The sequence below is a fragment of the Panthera tigris genome, chromosome A3, assembly GCF_018350195.1.
Source record: "Panthera tigris isolate Pti1 chromosome A3, P.tigris_Pti1_mat1.1, whole genome shotgun sequence".
Taxonomy (NCBI): domain Eukaryota; kingdom Metazoa; phylum Chordata; class Mammalia; order Carnivora; family Felidae; genus Panthera; species Panthera tigris.
This window is the reverse complement of record NC_056662.1, coordinates 92,163,927-92,175,877: the sequence shown is the minus strand read 5'-3', so window position 1 is coordinate 92,175,877 and position 11,951 is coordinate 92,163,927. Positions and strand designations below refer to the sequence as shown.

Sequence of the window (11,951 nt, the reverse complement as noted above, 5' to 3'; positions counted from 1 at the left end):
AAATATAACCATACTTTTAGAACAAAATTGAAGACAGTGGCATCGAGCTTCTTTTATCTTCTTTTGCCTCCCACTAATCCCTACCTGCAAGTGAAAATACTCAGACCTGCTTCATGATAAGGTGTCTTCTTTCATTCTTACGATCAATGTATTTGCTTCTGCCCCTTAATTCATCAAGTATTTACTGGGTGATTACTACTTCTGAGGCACTGGGAAAATCACTGGAGACATAGCTAGGAACAAAGCAGTTATACTTCATCAGAGAGCTTTCATATTTTTAAACAAATAAGTAAGCAGATAGAGAATTAAACGCAATGTTGTAAATATTTTAAAGAGGAAAGTCTTGTGCCATAAGAACCCCTAAGAAAAAATGTCATCCAGATTTGATTGTTAAAAAAGGCTGCCTGGAGGAAGTGTCATGAAAGTATGAGTCAGGAGTGGAAGGGAGAGGAATTAGGAAACTACGACTTGAAGAGCAATGATAGCATATTCAAAGAGGTAAGTGAGAACATTCAAAAAAATGAAATGAAGGCTAGTGTGACTGGAATGTACAGTGTGAAGAGAAATGAGACCTAAGAGGCAAGCAGGGGCAATCATGAAGGGCATCAGAGGCCACACTAACATTTTAGGTTGGGCAGTGATGTGATCATATGTTATTTTGATGACTTAGAATAGAATTTGGATTGACAATGGACAAGACTGAAATCAAGGAGACCAATGATGAAGCTTTAAGAATAGTTCAGAGAAGATAGTATTATGGCCCTGGGGTAATGGCTCTGAGTATGAAAAGACATGGATAGATACAGGAGATGTATAAAAGAGAGGAGTGATCAGCCTTTGGTGTGTGAGATTGTATGTGAAGGAAGAAGACAAGCAAGGCAGTAAGGCTGATGCTCTTGCTTTTGGCTTAAAAGAATGAATGGATTACAGTGCCATTCATTGAAACACACAATAGAGGAGAAGGAGAAGATTTAAAACAAAGGTAATAAATTTGTTTTGTGGTGTTTTGAGGATTCAGTTCCTGCAGAATATACAATTGAAGCCGTCCAGAAGGCAGAGGGATGTAGAAGTCTGGAGCTCACAAGAATAAAAAAGTAGAATCCAATTGTTATGGGTAGAGGAATAAATTGTAACAAGAAAGTGTATAGACCATAAATGTAAACACCTCATTTAGGCATAATTAATGTTCCCAATGAATCTTTTGATTACATGATGCTCAAACCTGGCTGCATATTAATCATCAAGGGAGCTTTTAAAAATATTGGTGTTCTGGCCTCATCAAAGAAAAATTAAATCAGAGTTTGGGCATTTGAGGATTTCAGAATCCAGGGATTGGTAGGTTATAACAGCTTTCCAGGAATTTTAATGTGAAGACGGATAAGAATTACTGATTGCAGAATTGATCTACTGATTATCATGTTATGGTGTATTTATAATTCTCGAAATTGTATTGCTAGCTTCTTTCACAAGGAAAGTGAAAGGCTGAGCAAACATGCTTTCTGACAAAATAATATATGATTTAGAACTATTTATTGCAACATGCAACCTTAATCATTGGCAATATTAATTACCTGCTTTTACAAAATATCATTTCATAGATACATTCATCTTGGAACTAGAAACCATAAGACAGAAATTCATATATATTTAGTACCTAGTATTATGCACATTTATTAAGAATTTTATGTAAATTATGTCATATAGTAAAAAAATTAAAAACCTATAACTACTCAGTCCCGATGAAATAAAAATCTCTGGATCTTAGAGGTTGCTTACTTTCCCAAGGTTTCATCATCAGAATAGTAACAGGTAGAACCATTGTTCATAAAAGTTGAGGTTGAATCTATGGGGCATATCATTTTTCAATACAAATTTGTACATTTATTTCCTTCTTTATCTGACTGAAACTTTCTGAGAATGTTTTTATTGTGAAGAAGAGTTAGCACAGAGGTTGAAGCATCAGAAATACACTCTTTTATCTGTATTCCCTCAGGGACTAAACATCAATTATCTTAATACTCTTATCATTTGACTCTTACTTGAATGCATTCAGAATGTGTTTAATGTAAATACCCATTTGTTCTGCCTGAAAATTAATATGATTCAATGTGTAAAAGATAGTGTACATGTGTCCTGCTATTGAATGCTGCTCACAAAAGAACCTTTTTCATCTTTTTCTTATTTTTGGGTTTTATTTCTGATGTATATTTCCCTTACATTTTATCTTTGCATGAATTATGTCCTACCTTTTTATTCCTTTCTTAGATCACATTGGAAGACAAAATTCCAGCCACAAGAATGAGGGAAATACAAACAATTTCAATTGCTAAAAGCAATTATGAGAATCAACCTTAATCCTAAAGAAAACAAAAGTCGTAAAAAGTCAATAGGCACCTAAATGCTTTATGAAACTTGACTTATTAGCCTTGCAGGAGAAGAGAGAAAACAAGGGCTCTAAGAGGGTGACTTTGGACAGAACTAGAGTATTAGGTTTACTTCTGGCAATAAGATGGGTGACCAGTTCAGCACAGTGTAATGAGGGTGGGTGGAGACCTAATCTGCATACCCACTTTAGGAACTTTCTTCCTGAGTTCTAGATAGCAGATGTAATCTGGGATCTGCACATCTAAAAACAGAAACAAACAAAAGATTTGAGGAACCAGCCCCATGTTGGCCTTGAAATAATGAGTTGTCACTAACATGTTCATTTGACTATAGCAATGGTATCAATCAAATATATCTGGGAAACTTCTGCAAGATATTTTCTCCCTAAATGTGCTGAGAAATGCAGAAAATTATGGATGATCTCTGGCCATTTAGAAGCCACTGAATACTGATTTACTAAAAGGGTATCGCTTAAAAAACAGACCATCTTAGAACTGTCTGAAATACCTGTAATAATTTTGGATAAAATTCATTCCACAATTTTGGGGTCAGAAGAAAACTTGCTGCTTAACATAGTCAGGAGAGGAACACTGAATCTATCAGAACAGTGGTGAAGTATTACTGTATTCTTTGAATGACAAGACAGGGCCACTAGATATCCAGCTAGGACCTACTCCCTGGCTTCCCTCTCATTCTGGAAAGACTAAGTGACTATGTTTCACCAGTGAAATGTAAAAGCAGTGATATATGAAAATTTCTGAATCTTAAGGTCCAGTGATGTCCTCACTGTCTTTCCCTTGCTTAATGTTGATTGTAGTAGATTCCAAGACCATAGGAAATACTGGAGCTACAGGGTGAAAGCAATCTGGGCTCATGAGTCTTCTTGCAATGGAAAGTCTCCAGGAATATCTGCACTGAAATTTATCTGAGTAAGAAATTTCTGTTGTGTTGTCACCAAATATTCAAGTTTTGTTATAGCTTCAAACATTACCCTAAAATACAAACTCTAAATTTTTTTCTGATTGTTAAAAGTTATTATCTCCAGTTCTAGTAAGTAAAAAAAGTGAATCTTTACCTAGAAAGTGGGATATATGGGGAGTTTCTAGATTCTCTAGAATGTTCATGTTCTGTTGCAGGCATCAGAAGTAACTCTTCATAGACCAAATGACATATTCTTTTTTTTTTTTTTTTTTAGTTTTTTATTTTGAGAGAGAGAGAGAGAGAGAGAGAGAGAATCTTAAGCAGGCTCCAAGCTCACCACAGAGTCCAACATGGGGCTTGATCCCATGACCTGAGGTATCATGACCTGAGCTAAAATCAAGATTTGGATGCTCAACCAGCTGAGCTACCAAATAGGATATTCTAATTGACTTTCCTGCTCTTTATTTGTGGCATGCCACTCCTCTGTTGTCACAATGTCTGGTATTTGTTTTTGTTTGTTTGTTTGTCCCTGGTCTCTCTTTGATCAGCTACCACATAGCCTCCACATTAATGGGCTGAAGTAGGTAAAGGAATACAAGTTATCTATGAAGTTCTGTAATCCATGGGCCTGATGGAAAGGTTATCAGAGAACCTATCAGAAAAAGGTGATAAGTGGTCATCAGCATAACCACTATTCTTAAAATCTACCCTAATACAAATATTTCAGTTCAAATTTCTTCATAGAAGTGTAGACACAGAACAGAGCACAGCAAGGAAGGAACATTTTATTCCGTGGTTTCATGCAGGCCTAAGTTTCAAACCCTAGTGAACTAAGCTGAAGTCCATAGATATACAAAAGCGTTCTCGTGTTAAGAAGCTAGACCTGAGACCTAATAGATTTAGTGGATTCTTTTTTCTTCTACATTATACTTATAAAACTATCTTAATATTTTGATGGCAAGAAAAAACTATAAGGAGAGGAGAATGCATACTTTCCTTAATGTTTAATACAGAGTTGACCTAAATTGTCTGTCACTGGCCTTAAGAAAGAGGCATATCCCAGAAACAGGCAGACTCAGGCCCTTTGAAGATCAAATACTCCAGCTAGGTGAGAGAAAATTACATTTATGCAAAGAGTTTAAATATACTAGATCTGTATTAGATTTCAAAATTAAAGACTCTGAATCTAGAATTGGAATATAATCAATGTCCTTGATCATGATCCAATGTTATCAATATTTCTATGGTAGAGCAGAGGAAGATCAGGCGATGAAATAACTAGGATTTAAGAGCCTTGAGCTCTTCATAGAAGTCAACAACTATTAGATGATAATGATAAATAATAGCATAGTTATTATTATTGTAATTATTATTAGTAATGATCAATAATAATAAGTCAATAATATTATGCATACCTTTGTGCTCTCTTTATGCATTAGACATTATACTTAAGGTTACAAATAAATAATTTCCAGTGAACCATATGTGCAAATTGAGGCCAGATGTGTTCTATGTCCAATGCCTAAAATGTATGAAGCCGTGAGTGTATTAAACTCTATTATTTAGAAGGCTTTTTCACACCTTACATTTCCTCTGGGTTCATGCCTAAATGAGTAGGATGCCAAATATCTTAACAAAAAATACACAGGAATATTACCTTATCTGTGTAAGTACTTAATTTTCTATGTATAAACATATGAATACATTTGCATAGAGATACTTGCATGCATACATAAAATTTAAACAAGTTTATTTTAATAGTTCATCCTATATAAATCTAAACATATAAAATGTAAATTATGATTGAATAATGATCTGTTTGAAGTTGGTGTTAAGACAAAATGAAATAAATTCATAAGTGGACCTCTAGGGAATCCAATAAGGCATATCCGGAAACGACTACATATTGTGTAGCTCATAATTTGTAGATAAATAAACTGAAGACAAGAAGTTAGATGTATTCACAATGTCATAAATACATGAAAAGACACCAAATTTCCACATTCCTTGTCAAATGTTCCTTTGAACACACATCAATACAAAATAGATATGTAATATAACCTAACTGCTCAAAGGCGCCAAGTGGATGGCAAATTGAATGATCTATTGCAGCTACATATCATTCAAACACTTTAAAGCTATATCGAAAGTATAGTTTTAGGCATATTTGTTTTTGTAAAAATAAAGCAACACAGGGGTGCCTGGGTAGCTCAGTCGGTTAAGCATCTGACTTCGGCTCAGGTCATGATCTTGCGGTTGGTGAGTTCGAGCCCCACATCAGGCTCTGTGCTGACAGCTTGGAGCCTGGAGCCTGCTTCAGATTCTGTGTCTCCTTCTCTCTCTCTGCCCCTCCCCCACTGGTGTTCTGTCTCTTTCTATCAAAAATAAATAAATGTGAAAAGAAAAAAAAATTAAAAATAAAGCAAACATCCTCATTAATACTGTAATCAAGCAAATTTAATTTGTAAGTTTTTCTTTCTTTCTTTTTCTTTTTTTCTCACTTTGAAAAGGCTTGGAAATTCCTTCACCTCAGAATGTACATGTAAATTCTATACTGATATAAGCAGTTATTATATGGATGTCACCAAAATACTTAATAGACGAGATGACAGTCTTTATCAGAAGGAATCCTATGATACTCCTAGACCATTAACAATATACTTGGAGTCAAAGAGGTGATACAAAGATTTCTTCACTATTTCCCTGTGGTTGCTTTTTATTCTTAGCTAAGTTAGCTTAATATGGGCGCTTAAATTCCCTCCCACTTGTCTTTGTTCAGCACGTCTTACCTACTACACTTCCATTTATCCTTTCATTCCACTGTCAACCTCCCATTTCATAGAGTTTCTCCTCAGATCTCAAGTTCTGGCTCAAACCCTTGATCCCTCCAAATTGCAAGTCCCATTTCATCATGACAGTACATTCTTTAGGCTAACCATATATCTCAACAACAACAACAAAATATTTATCATACTAACATGGTTCATGTGACTTAGTTTTTTTTTGAAAGAATTTTTTAAATGTTTATTTTTGAGAGAGAGAGAGAGAGCATAGCGGGGGAAGGGCAGAGAGAGAGGGAGACAGGATCTGAAGCTGGCTCTATGCTGACAGCAGAGAGCCCAATGTGGGGCTCGAACTAATGAACCGTGAGATCATGACCTGAGCAGAAGTCAATCACTTAACAGAGTGAGCAACCCAGACGCCCCTCATGTGATGTAATTTTAAGGCATTATTTTGCTTAAAGACTCCATTCTACCAGAACTGAGGATAGAAAAGTGGCAATGGTAATGGAGAACAGAAATATTAATTATCTCTTCCCTTATTAAAGGACATTTAGGTTATTTCCAAGTTTTCTTGGATGTAATTTCTTGGATGATAGTCTGTTCTTTCTACTATTAGCACGATAGAAATGTGTTATCTCATAGTGGCTGTAGGACCAATCGTTTTATAGATCAAAAATGCCAAAGGTGTGCTTAAACAACAGTTGATGCAAATAGAACCCCCACGCCTACTTCATAAACACAGAAAGATCTATAGAGAATAACTTCACCATGTAGAATAACAAACTATTGAATGCTAAATACATTGTTGCTCCTTTTCCTTCTCCAGGTATTTCCTTGTTGGGATCCTCTGTGATACAGGCTGGATTCTTAATATTATAAGACTAGTTTAGCAATGTATATATAGACTTGAAAAAGATTAAAAAAAAAAACCCCATGATGAAAATAAGAACATTTATGATACAAATTGATAAGATGTGATAATTTAACAGTTTCTATTTGCTTTCTCTGTTACATTTACTTTTTCAGATTCGATATTATAAATAAGACTAATGTCTTTCAAAAATGGTTCCATGATAGCATTTCTGCTTGCATATAACTATGATCAATTACAGAATAGCATTTTAAGATCTTTTACTGAAAAAAAAATCTCAGCTTTTAAATCTAAACTTGCTTGAACAATTTGTGTAAATATGAGGGAAAATGTTAGAGGAAAATTCTAGGTTACTCAAAAGATAGTATCTCATTTTGTTCAATGAAGCTAATTATAATCTAGCTCATTAATTCACGTATGTGTCAAATCACATCTCCCAAAATGTAACAACAAACAATAAAAAGCAGTTATAAGGAGCTTTTTGTAATGAAATTGTATGACCCATACTCAGTAAATTGTTCTAAAAGAATCTTAACTTGAGACAGAATTTTTAAAATAATTTATATTCTTTTATCTTTGAAATTAAAAAATGTCATAATAGTTTTATCACAATTGTTTTTAAATCAGTATGATACTGTTTGCCAGATGCTTAACTTTGCCAGACAGTTACTGCCAAATGAAGGATGTGTGATTCGTCTAATACATCAAGACTAATCTTTGTACTCTCTCTGGATTTGTCAATGAGACAGGCTCAGAACTGAGGAATGTTAGAGAGAAAAAAAATCAAAGCTATTGAAATGGACTGATGACATGCAGACACAAAGTCAATGGAATTTTCTTTACCAGGAATTATCTTATAAAATAAAACAAATTTGGAGGGAAAGCTCATTATTAGATATTTTAAAACTACTGAGGGAAAATACCAATAAGACTATTAATTAAAGCCCATTAAAATAGATTCTAAATGTTAAACAAAATCAATGTTTCCCCTACTCTTTTATTGTTTATAAGTGATACTTGAACTCAGTGATTTACTATACAAGTGGTATTAGAGTGATGTATTTTTAAAAATGTGTAGTCAGTTGATGAAAATAAGACCCTCCTTTCATCTTGCATAATGCCTAAATTAAAATAGAGAATTACTTGATGCATAAGCAAAATCAGATTTGAAAACATGAAAGTTCCATCCAAAGATCAGAAATGCATGACTACCACACTGATTCTGATACCACTTTTCCCATCCTATCAACAAAAAGAAAGAAGTTATCAAAGTGTTGCTCTCAGTGTCTTTCAGTAGAACTTCCTAGAAACTCCATTTTCCCTCCCTGGCCTTTAGTTAAAGATTTTAATCTGCATCAGTTGGTCACTTCCATGACCATTTTTGTTTTGTATGTGAAAGTTCTAGCTAAGGACTTTTAAGTAACTTTTTGGTCCAAAAGCAAGGCACATCATTCACACTGAGTAGTGCAGTGTGGAATTTTCCCCCTGGAGCCGAGCAATGCAATGACCATACCAAGCCTTGTGTTTCTATAAATTGCTGTTCAGCCTCCAGACTATGCTTCTTAAGGTCGTTCTGTGGCTTCATCTTGTCATTGACATGATGGATCTACTGATACGGTGGTGTGTCTTCATATGTACTTAATTGCATCTTTGAATGGGAAATTTACCAGTAAGAAATGTGCTGTGACCCCAGAGTTATGTCATACACAGAGCACAGTTTCCCATGGATGTGGTTTTGGAATGGTGGTGGAGGTCTGGAGCTGCAGGCCAAGGAAGATTTCTTAAGATGTCTTTGGTGCAAAAAAGTGATTTTATTAAAGCAAGGAGGTCAGGACCTGTGGGCAGAAAGAGGTGCACTGGGGTTGTGAGGAGTGACCGATTATATACCTGAGAGTTGGGAGGGGATAAAGGCAAGAGGAAGTTCCCCAAAGGACTTTGATATGCTAAAGAAGACTCAGGAGATACTGGAGGCCTTGCTATTGTTGAGCTGAAGTTATTTTCCTCTCTGGTGAAGCATTAACATTAAGACACAGTAGGGAGTTCCTAGAGGAATGTCATACTCCGTATTTTCCCCAAGTACTTGTCAATGGGCTGCAGGCTATAAAGAAATTTTATTTTATCTACATTTCTTCTTGCCTTTGTTCCCCACATCACTGTGGAGGGGAGGCTGATGTTAGGGCTCCAGGAAACCATGTCTATGGGTTTCTGGAACTTAGGCTATTGATAAGATTGTCTTTTTCTTCTAATTTTATTAAGACGTTTGTAAATTGATGGAGACTCTGTCCTGCATGACTGTGATCTTCAGTTAACTATTTATTTTTCCCTTTCCTTTGTTCTTGGGCAGCCAGGCGTGCCTGAAGAATGTCACACACATCACACCTGGAAGGGGACGGGGTGGGGGGTATGGAGAGGAGGAGGGGTACAGGGTGTTACCTTGTGCTTTGCTCTCAGCTTGCCTTTTGTTCCCTCATCATCATACTTAGCTTCAGGTTGCTAGCTACTCAGTGCCTTTTTTACCTTTTGTCTTTCCTGGTCTTGAATGCTACAGGAGTGTGCCCTGAGACCATTCACACTGGTTATATTATTCTTACTTTCATATTCTTTTCTGCTTTTGGTGAAATGGTATTAAATTCAGAAAGTTTGGTAATCAACATATTTAAGTAAAATTTATATCTAGAGCCATATTATTTTTTTTTAACTCTCGAGAATATGGAATTGAGAATGAGAGATCCCAAGTACTTTCCAGAATTTTATTTTGATCATAAATATGGCTTTATATAAGATTGTAAAATTAAGCTAATCAACAGCTTAATGCATCCTTTTTCCCCCCATATGGAAATGACTATACGACCCTTTCATGTGAACATTCACTCAACAGAGTTTGCAAGCATATGCTTTTTCTGGGACACATTATATCTCACCCATATTTTCCAGTGGGAGCAATATGTCTTGAAACCAGCTTGCACCGGTTTATAAGACTGGATTCTGGACATCACTTTCCAATCGCATACTCAGTGACCTCAGATTGATACCTTGAAATTGTCTATGGTTGAAATATTTACTATAATTTCCATAAATTGAAAACTGCTACAAATCAGGTCTATTTGCATGGAGAACTGGTTGTTAAACATTTAACTGGTTGTTAAACATTACTGGTTGTTAAACATAAACATACCACTTGCAATAACTAAATGAGCCATTTTGTAATAACTATAGGAGAAAGGTACGCTAATATAAATTTCACAGATAAGACACCTAAGTTTCAAAAATATTAGCTGGTTTGTCCCTCATCATGTGTACAATTGGATCCAAAAGCAAGTCTTCGGACTGTAACTACTAAAAGAAGTTCGAAATAAAAGTAGACTCTAATGACTAAAAGTAGTTACTTTTTCACTCTTCGCCACAGTTGCTACTTTGTATTACTAAAAAAACTTAATTGCAATATTGTTTATCTCTGTGGTGAAGTTGTGTATGTGTGTCTACATGCATACACACTGTCTTATTATATTTGACATAATTACATTTTAGTGACACTTCTGAAAGAATTCCGAGTGACAAGGACAGACGTCCAAATTTATTTAAATCGTCATGAGATCTTTCTGCAAAGTAGAGTTCTCCGTTTCCATTGAATGTAGAATCTTGCTTTGAGAACTGGATTCCTGATGCAAAATGTACACTGGTAAATCAATGTCAATGTTATCGACATCTCAGCCACTGACTTGAAGATGTCATTTCTCAACATAGGAGTACCTGTGTAGGACAGACTACTGCCAATATATTTTAGATTTCTACCTTTAATATTCGAGTACAGTAGGGAAGGAAAGCATGTAAATTTAGAATGAAGAGTTAAATTTTTCATCAACTTTTCCTGAAATGTCATGGCTGCCTCCAAAACTAGTATTTCTAGGTGCACTAATAAATACCCAGCAGGGATAATTCATTGATTCTGACACTAATGCTGTGCTCAGAAATTCTTTCCTCTTTATTTATTTAAATCATCAGTCTCTGACCCAGTCAACACCTTATAACTGAAGAGAGATTTATCTGGCACCTTTCAATCAATATAATGGATACTGCTAGTACTTCAATGGATCAAATCTTGCATGTCATTATTTCAAAGCATGATATTCTAGAAGGAATGCAATTATTAATACCAGACACTAGTTTTAGTAATATATTCTAAAAAATTAATAAGCATTCCTCTTCTTTTATATACCTCAATCCTATTTATCTTCTTTTAATTACTCAAGTAGTTCATATGCAAAATTTGATTCTTACTGTAGCACTAGAAAAATTATCAGCTCCTTTAGGTAAGTGTCTATTTGTGTGATAGTGTAAGGATAAAAAGAATGCCTATTTTCAGACACAGGAAAACAGATTTAATACATAGTAATTGGCACTATATCATATAGTAGAATGGAATAATATACAGCTCTATTGTTTGAGAAAGCATCTCTCTCTCTCTGATAATTCCCTGAATACTTTGCTATGAGATTCAGATTAAAGGAATTGATGGTATTTCATAGATTTTAAAAATGGGCTATTTAGATATATGTATTGTCTTTTGTCATAAGGTGACTTACTATTGCATTCAATATTATTCATCTTATTGGCTAAAGCTTATGATTTGAGGAATTGAAAAACATGTAGGCATCTCAAATTATTTTTCTATATAGACTTCAACTGCATTTGTGATGTTCTATTGTTTGAAGTTAATTTCTTTAAGGTAAACATCTTCCTATCCTTATGTATGTGTGTATCTACACATATATGTATCTGTATATATAGAAAGTACACACACACACAAATACTATATATGTGTGTGCAAGTGTATGTATGTGTGTGTGTGTGTATTTCTTTTCTTCAAAGGGCAAATACTCCAGGGGATTAATTCAGTGGGTCACTGACACATTAGTATGAATTAACTTAACTTTTCACCACCACCATTCTCAGAAATAACTTTTAGCCTTTCTTTCTGATAGGAAAATTGA

The 11,951-nt window shown here is 34.9% G+C and overlaps 1 protein-coding gene across 1 annotated transcript in view; it reads left to right on the top strand.

Annotated features, from left to right (window-relative positions):
* The window catches only part of LRRTM4 (leucine rich repeat transmembrane neuronal 4), a 699,335-nt gene that overhangs the window by 535,510 nt on the left and 151,874 nt on the right, over nt 1-11,951 (top strand). The gene's annotated exons all lie outside the window — the stretch shown is intronic.